The sequence below is a fragment of the Dipodomys merriami genome, unplaced genomic scaffold (genome assembly GCF_024711535.1).
Source record: "Dipodomys merriami isolate MVZ:Mamm:240054 unplaced genomic scaffold, mDipMer1.0.p SCAF_82, whole genome shotgun sequence".
NCBI classification, from domain to species: domain Eukaryota; kingdom Metazoa; phylum Chordata; class Mammalia; order Rodentia; family Heteromyidae; genus Dipodomys; species Dipodomys merriami.
This window is the reverse complement of record NW_027206424.1, coordinates 5694308-5703405: the sequence shown is the minus strand read 5'-3', so window position 1 is coordinate 5703405 and position 9098 is coordinate 5694308. Positions and strand designations below refer to the sequence as shown.

General features: G+C 50.0%; 1 long non-coding RNA gene across 1 annotated transcript in view; it reads right to left on the bottom strand.

Moving 5' to 3' along the window:
• Positions 1-542: 542 nt before the first annotated feature.
• Positions 543-9098, bottom strand: part of LOC138819864 (uncharacterized) — a 46827-nt gene continuing 38271 nt past the window's right edge. The window contains exons 2-3 of the long non-coding RNA XR_011369656.1: positions 3819-3932; positions 543-1000 (exon numbers count right to left, since the gene is read on the bottom strand). This is a non-coding gene — a long non-coding RNA (uncharacterized lncRNA). The remainder of the gene's footprint in view (positions 1001-3818; positions 3933-9098) is intronic.

The following is a 9098-nucleotide window of genomic DNA, read 5'->3' as shown; positions in this document are numbered from 1 at the left end:
ACAATTGCCTCAAACATTCCCAGAGAAACAAGAGTCAGGGGAGTTTGTTACCATAAGATCTGCTCTGTGAGGGTCACTCAGGGGTCCCGTAGGGTGACAGGAAAGAGCTGACAGGAAGGGATCTGAAGCCAGGGGAAGATAGGGAGCTCAGAAGGAAAATGCATGGACTGGTAAAGGTTCATAATTTAAGAGGCTCATTCATTTAAATGAATGGTAAGTTCACATTCTTGGGGTCACGGTGCATAGAGGTTTAATTTTGTGACTTGCACGCTGACAGGGAGGATGGGGTGTGAAAGGCAGACATTCCCTCTGCTCTTGAAGTGGATGTAAATCAGAGTGCTGTCATGCAGGGGTTTGGTGTGGTCCCCATGGCAACCACAAAGACAATAGAGAGAGAGCAACGCAAACAGGAACGAGAAACAAGCCAAAGTGTTTCACTACAAGAAAGTCAAACAAGCACAAAAGATCATTTTGCAGAAAATGAAGGACAAAAGCTGTAACACATACCAAAAACAGTGGGAAAATGACAAACAAAAGCCCCATTTATCTAAGTGCACATGTATTTCTCCATGAAACAGCAAAACAGAGACTGTAAAATGGATAGTGACACATGACCTAACTATGCGCTGTCCGCAAGAAACCCACTTTAGACAAGCTCTAGGAGACAAAAAGACAGTTCACACTAATAAAAGATTCAGAGCAGCAAATGGGCAATTAAAAACATTTACACACCAATAACAGACCAATAAGTGAGGCATAAAGCTGACAGAAGTGAGAATAAGAGGGCCTTCAGGAATGGTTGGAGGCCTCAGTGCCTTTCTGATCAGTAGATGGGACAGCCAGGCAGACGACGGCCGAGGATCAGTAGATGGGACAGCCAGGCAGACGACGGCCGAGGATCAGTAGATGGGACAGCCAGGCAGACGACGGCCGAGCTGCGCGTCAGGGAGAAGGGCAAACAGTCCTGTGTGCTCGGCTGGCTGCAAGCAGAAATACCCTGCTGTTTGGAAGACGGAGATTTCAATAACGACGAAATGAAAGTTAGACAATCTCTACTAGAAGGAATTTCACTTTAAAGTTTTAGGTTTATGGTTTCGCTGTACCTCCATGAAGAAAACATCCTCTGTGATTTGATTTGACATTCATTTTCACATATCAAATGCCACAAATATGATTCGATTGCAAAGCTTGGTTTTATCCTCAGGAGAGCTAAAATACCCCAGCTATTTTCAGGAATCCAAAGGCATCTTAAAGCCAATACCACAAAAGCAGAAAAAGCTGCAAGCTGTGTTAATGCTCACTGGACGTGTGGCCCCGTCACCCCGGCAGGGCCCAAGCGGCCTGGTCACCCCAGCAGGGCCCCAGCGGCCCTGTCACCCCGGCAGGGCCCCAGCGGCCCTGTCACCCCGGCAGGGCCCCAGCGGCCTGGTCACCCCAGCAGGGCCCCAGCGGCCTGGTCACCCCAGCAGGGCCCCAGCGGCCTGGTCACCCCAGCAGGGCCCCAGCGGCCTGGTCACCCCGGCAGGGCCCCAGCGGCCCCGTCACCCCAGCAGGGCTCCAGTGGCCTGGTCACCCTGGCAGGGCCCCAGTGGCCCCGTCACCCCGGCAGGGCCCCAGTGGCCCCGTCACCCAGGCAGGGCCCCACTGGGCTCCTGCAAGCCACTGTCTCCTGTAGTGAGCAGGTCCATACTCTGTGTCCTTCTCCACATCAGAACTCACAGTCATCCGGGAAGCCGCAGCAGCAGCGCCGGCAGACAGCTATGGAAGAGTGGACAAGGGGTCTCTCATGGTGTGCAGGGCCTGGCCCAAACCTAGAGGACCTCTCTAGAGGTCTGCACCTGGCAGAACCAGATCATGGAGACTTGGAAGAAAACATGTCAGCACTCCAGACAGAAGGTTGGCTGATGGGAACGCGAGCTGGGAGAAGCAACAGGAAACTCAAAGCTGAAAGAACAGGTCTGTCAAGCCCCACTGGGGGAGGCCTGCAAAGGGCAGAGGCCTGTGCTGGGCAGAGGGAGGTCCAAGCTGGGGGAGGCCGTGCTGGGGGAGGCCGGGGGCCTGGGCTGGCTCTGTGTGATAGTGGGGCTGAGCTGGCCCGCCCACATGGGCTCCTTGGAGGCCTCCCAGCTCCTCCCTCGGCCTGGACACAGGGGTGGGAACAGGAAGCCCACTGGCTCTCAGGCCTTCCGGTCTGGTCAGGCCTCCAAGGCTGGCCCAGCCCAAAGACCCCTTCTTGACCATCCTCCTGGCTGAGACCGCACTGACCGAGCCCTGGGTGCACACACGAGCCCAGAACCCCCTCAGCCTCCCTCTAGATCCCTTTAAGATCCTTCCATGCCTCTGCGCCAGCCCCCAGGGTGGGAAGGGGGAGAAGCGTTGGCATGGTATCACAGCAGACATTAAAAGGTGGTTCCGATGACAGAGTGGTTCTGCAAGCAGGGGCCCCCGAGTTCAAACCCCAATACCTCCAAAAGAAAAGGAAATTAAACAGCACATCAAATGTGTGGTATGCAGCAAAGCTGTGCCAAGAAACACATTAGAAAAGGGAAGTGCTTCAACCTATGGTCTGAGCTCCTACCTCAATAACCTAGAATAAGAACAAAGTGAGTAGAAGGAAATAATAAAGAAATGAAATCAATAAAAATGAAAACAAAAGCAATATAGAAAACATCACATGGTTCTTGGAAAAAATAACTAAAATTGACAAACTACCAGAAGGACTGACCAAAAAATACCAGTTACTAATATTAAGGGGGAAAAAGGGCTTGACACGAATCAAGATGTACTGAAACCCCTTTAAGTTCTGAAATCAGGATTTGAACTCGGTACCTGATGCCTTCACTTATTGGCTAGCACTCTAGCAACCGAGTCACATCTCCAACCTCTGTAAAGATAATTTTTAAAATGAACAAAAAGAGCCCTTGCAGATATCAAAAGGATAATAAAAAGACACAACCCAATATACATACATTTGGTAACTTCACCACGTAGTGAGTTCTAGACTAATCTGGGCAGCATAGCAAGATCCTATCTTGAAAACCAACTAGCCAACCAAACCAACCAACAAAACACAAAGGACAGGAGATTTGGCTCCCTACAAGAGTGCTTGACTACAGGTGCAAGGCCATGGTTCTCCACCATGAAGAAAAGAAAGAAGGGAGGGAGGGAGGAAGGAAGGAGGGAAAGAAGGGAGGGAGGGAGGGAGGGAGGAGGAAAAAAAGGAAGGGAGAGAGGGAGGGAGGGAGGGAGGAAGGAAGGAAAGAAGGAAGGAAGGAAGGAAGGATATATAATTCATAATTAAAAGACTCCTAAAATATTTCCAGGCCCAGATGGTTTACTGGGGAATTCAGCCAAACATTTAAAAAAAATTTAACACCAATTTTCTACAAACTCTTCCAGAAAAGAGGACTTCCTGATTTCTTTTATGAAACTAGCAATATATATATATATATATATATATATATATACACATATATATATATATTACCAGAATATGTAATATCAGATACCAGAACCAAAGACCATACCAGAGTGAGCCAGAGACCAACATTGCTCAAGTACACAGGGACAGAAACCCTCACAAAGTGTTGGTAAATCGAATTCAACAATACTTGAAACCAAACCATGCAGCCCACCGTAAACACGGGCTAAAGAAGCAGACTCACATTCATAGCAACTGATGCAGAAAAAACATTTGAAAAGGTCCCCACACATTCAGGATAAAAATTCTCAGAAATATGGAAATAGAGGCAAACCTTCACCTGAAAAACATCATCTAGAAACCAAACACTGAAACTGTACCAACACACCCTACGTACCAGTGAAAAACGGAATGCTTTCCCTTAGGCCACAATGTTCACTACAGGCAAATGTGGATTCAGCGTATGCTGGAACTTCAGCCAATGTCACAGGCGAGGGACGGAACCGGAGGCCTAGACGAGAAAAACAGACATAAAACTGCCTGTAGTTAAAGATGATGAGATCACCTATGCCAAAAATCCCAAATGATGTTATTAAAAAAGTAGAATGAATAGCAAAGTTTCTGGATATAAGAACAACATACAAAATCCATTATATTTCTCTATGTTAGCAACAAAGGTGTGGAAACTGATATAAAAGATGAAATATCATAGGAATCACACTAGGGAGGGGAAAGGGAAGGAGACTGACTGGTAATAAGTCCACTAAGGCAGGATTCCTATGTGAAAGCTACAACGCTCTGAGGAGGGTAATCAGGAAAGACGTACAGAAGTGTGTGCTGTGTTCAGTGAGTGGAAGGTTTAACCAAGGAGGTTTTCTCAAAACTGATACATAAGCTTAACACAATTTCTATAAAAACCACACCAGATCTCCTAGTCATAAATACAATTGTTCTAAAGGTTAAGGAAATGAGTAATGAAACGGGAGGGGTCGGTCTGTCAGATTCCAGCACTGTCCAGGCTCAGAAGGGCCGTTTGCGTGGGAGGTGGACACTGAGTGCCGGAATGGGAGAGAAAACCCGGGAGTAAAGCCCCAGACGTGGTCGGCTGACTTCTGACACGGGCACAGAGGGAATTCAGTGGGGGAAACAGCTTTTTAGCAAACTACGCTGGTGGGCAGAAAAAATGAGCGTGACTCCACATGAACACCAACTCAAAATGGGTCAATGTGGTACATGGAACAGGGTTAGAGCAGTGGAAGACAAACGGTCTGCGTCTTTGGGGTCCAGGCGAGGCTAAGAGCGCTGGGCTGGCCGCCACCCAGGTGCAGTGGGGTCTGGACACCATCAGCACAGGCTTTGCATCTACACCGGCAAAGGAGGGCCCAGACGAAATGAGCAAGAACATAGACGTGTGCGTGTAAACGGTGCTGATGCCCATCACTAGCCCTTCAGGACACGGACATGAAAACCACTGCACACCTAGTAGAGTGGCACTGATGACAAGAGAAAAGCCTCCTGAGAGCAATGGGAACACAAAAGTGCAGCTCCTCGGGAAAAGTGTGTTAGTTTCCCCCCAAAAAGAAATCAGTCCTGCCAGGTGCTGATGGCTTCTATCGGTAATCCTGACTCAGGAGAACAAGATCTGGAGGATCGAAGTCCAAGGCCAGCCCAGGTAGAAACATTCAAGAGACTATTTCCAAAACAACTAGCAGAGGTCAGGCTGGACGAGTGACCCAGCCAAGCCAGCTTGAGGCCCTGAGTTCAAACTCTACTACTAAAAGAAAAAATCAATTGCATGCCCAGAGAAGGCTGGGTTTGACCCTGCATGACTAAATTCTATTCCCATCCAGCTCTACATCACTGCTTTTAGGTCTGTGCATCACGACCTGAGTCTGTGACTACCCGGAGTTCTTCCATAAACCAGGATGCAGCCACTCCCAGAAAGCTGCCTAGCAACAGATGAAGCATCTACCTTCAAGACTCACTCCGAGCCAGTGAGGCCCGGCCTGAAAGCAGCACTGATATAACTCCCTGTGTATGGCATTCTCGTCAATATTTTTCTTTTGATTTTTGAGACAAGGTCTCGTTGTGTAGCCATGCTGTCCTGGAGCTTACAATGTACGCCAGCTTGGTCTTGAACTCTAAATCTCAGTCCTGCAATAGCTTCCCAAGTGCTGAGATTACTGGCACGCGCCACAACGTCTATCTGCCTGTAGGATATTTTTGAGATGGAACCAGCACTGGACAGGGAGACCTTGGGCCCCTTGGGGTACCCTGCCCTCGCCAGGATGCTGAGGGTGCGTTTCCCTACTCCTCTGTGCCCGGCCAGTTCAGCCTAGGCAATTGCAGTAATAGCACTGCCAGGTTGTGTCCAGGATTAGGTGGGGAGGGTTCTTGGGTCAGAACTGACCTCTCTGCCTGTAGCAGCTTCAAGTGAGCACCGCAGCCTGCCAACCCCCCTTGGCCCTGGGCTTCCTCATGTGCCAACTCCCCCAGTCATGGCAAGCAAGGGCAAGAGACTCACTGGAGGAGGCTGCTGGGACTGGCACTCCGCTGGGCTGCTCCTCGCTGGGATCACAGCTGAGCTAGCAGGACCACATCCACCAGGCTCATGTTCCCAGACACAGAGCTTGCCACAGCTCCCCAGAGGCTCCATCTCCTTTAGAGATCACAGAGCTTGCCACAGCTCTCCAGAGCCTCCATCTCCTTTAGAGATCTCAGAGCTTGCCACAGCTCCCCAGAGGCTCCATCATCTTTAGAGATCTCAGAGCTTGCCACAGCTCCCCAGAGGCTCCATCATCTTTAGAGATCACAGAGCTTGCTACAGCTCCCCAGAGGCTCCATCATCTTTAGAGATCACAGAGCTTGCCACAGCTCCCCAGAGGCTCCATCTCCTTTAGAGATCTCAGAGCTTGCCACAGCTCTCCAGAGGCTCCATCATCTTTAGAGATCACAGAGCTTGCCACAGCTCCCCAGAGCCTCCATCTCCTTTAGAGATCACAGAGCTTGCCACAGCTCCCCAGAGCCTCCATCTCCTTTAGAGATCTCAGAGCTTGCCACAGCTCCCCAGAGGCTCCATCATCTTTAGAGATCTCAGAGCTCGCCACAGCTCCCCAGAGCCTCCATCTCCTTTAGAGATCTCAGAGATTGCCACAGCTCCCCAGAGGCTCCATCATCTTTAGAGATCTCAGAGCTTGTCACAGCTCCCCAGAGGCTCCAACATCTTTAGAGATCACAGAGCTTGCCACAACTCTCCAGAGCCTCCATCATCTTTAGAGATCACAGAGCTTGCCACAGCTCCCCAGAGGCTCCATCATCTTTAGAGATCACAGAGCTTGCCACAGCTCCCCAGAGCCTCCATCTCCTTTAGAGATCACAGAGCTTGCCACAGCTCTCCAGAGGCTCCATCTCCTTTAGAGATCTCAGAGCTTGCCACAGCTCTCCAGAGGTTCCATCATCTTTAGAGATCACAGAGCTTGCCACAGCTCCCCAGAGGCTCCATCATCTTTAGAGATCTCAGAGCTTGCCACAGCTCCCCAGAGGCTCCATCTCCTTTAGAGATCACAGAGCTTGCCACAGCTCTCCAGAGGCTCCATCATCTTTAGAGATCTCAGAGCTTGCCACAGCTCACCAGAGGCTCCATCATCTTTAGAGATCTCAGAGCTTGCCACAGCGCACCAGAGGCCGTGGGCGTACTCTCTCAAGGTTTGGAGCCCAGAAGTAGTAGGTCAGGGTGCAGTGGCTCCTCTCCCTCTAAAGGCCCTGGCTCCAGGCTCCCCGGCCTGGGGCCCGTCCCTGCACACTCGGCCTCATCTTCCCGTGACCTGCTCTCTTCAGTCTCAAATTCCTTCCTCCTTTCTTCTGTAAGGATGCACAGCAGCACACCCGGCCCCCCTGAGTCCAGGACCACATATCTCAGACCCTTACTTCAGTCGCATCTGCAGACTCATTTCCAAACCAGGCCATGTTTCCCACGATGTCTTGTGAGGATGTGGTCCGGTATTGTGCCTCACCACCTTCTGCTGTTACCAAACGGAGAACGCAGCAGCTCCACGCAGGCTCTGGCGCCTGAGGAAACGCCACTTGTCTCGGGAAGGTGCCCCCACCAGAGCCGACCTGGGCAGTAAGACAGGACCAGGCTCAGCACGGCCCGGCAGCCAGTCCTGCCCTCAGCTTGCGCTGTGTGGGTTGATCAATCTCAACAGGTGCATGGCCAAGGTGCACTGTGCTGGGAAAGGGCCTTCCCTCTGGACATGCTCAGAAAGCGACAATTCCAAGACCAGATGTCAGCTGAGGGCAGGTTGCTCATAGACAAGCAGCCACTGTCCTGACAAATGTGTGGCCGCCTGCAGGCCACGTGCTGCACACATCACCTGGCAGAGCCAGCTCTGGAGCTGACGTCGGCTGAACACTCACCGTGATGGGTGACCCCGGTTCACAAGGCAGGCGCTGCCCGGGGGGAGCAGGGACCAGTGCTGGGCAGCGGCCCCCGGTGTACAGCAGGGGCAGAAATCTCAGAGGTAGAGGACCAGAGGGCCAGTACTCCCTGCTCTCCCAGGACCAGCCTCCAACAGCCCAAGGAAAATGCAGATCACCGTTGCTGAGAGAAGAGTCACCTGGTCCTGAGGACGGCCAGACCTACAGCCAGCAGGTCTGGGGACAGGGTGGGCTTGGTGCAGAAGCAGCGCCTGTGCCACTGGAAGTTCCCTGGAAAGCTGCTTACAAAGCTCATCCTTATTACAATTCACCCAGAACTGACACCAAAAATAATCAACACCAGGGGTTTAACATTATGCTATTTTTTTAGTATGCTCCTAAAACTAAAGATCTATAGGGCAGTACAATGATTCCAACAAGAGACCAAACAGCTTTTGTGAAGTTGAATACCATCGTGCTGAAAGTAAAAAGTTCACGAGAAGAATTCAATAACAGATTTGATCTCGTAGAAACAAGATATTTTGAAGTGCAGGTGAGTGAGGTTATCCAAACTGAGGAAAAGAAAGGAATAAACAGTCAGGAATGAGCCTCAAAGATGTGTGAGGCCCAGAGAGCACAGAAAGATGGCCACAGAGCTGAAATGGGATCTGAACAAAGGCAGCAGGAGATGCCCCTGCGAGGAAAGGAAGCATCTTACATCATGTGAGCTCAGTGTCTATGATGAGAAACTAGAGAGGAGAGAGAAAGGAATGAAGAAGATCAGGACAAACATCAGTGAAACAAATACATGGTGTTTTAGTATATCAATATAACCAGCAGCCCCCCAAAAAAGAACAAGAAATATATTTAAAGTAAATGAAAACATCAGTCACATGTCAACACAATTTCAAATATTTTCATATTGAAAAACACAGCTAAGATAAATGTTTTCATTACCTGACTTGTGTAACTGTAAGCCCTCTGTGTATCACCTTTATCAATAATTTCTAAAAAATAAAAATAAAAACAAAAAACATAACTAAGGGAATGAAGAGACCAGCAGCTGAGCAGGTAAAATACCTGCAATGTTCACACCTGGCAAAGAGCTGGTTCTGCAATACATGAAGAACTCACCCAAAATAGGATGTGCCACCCTGCAAGACCGCATCAAACTGAGCGCATTACCTCCTTGCCAAAGCAGGTGAACAAACGGCAGTACACCGATGAAGGTACTCGGCAGGAACCCGCACACAGTGCCTCT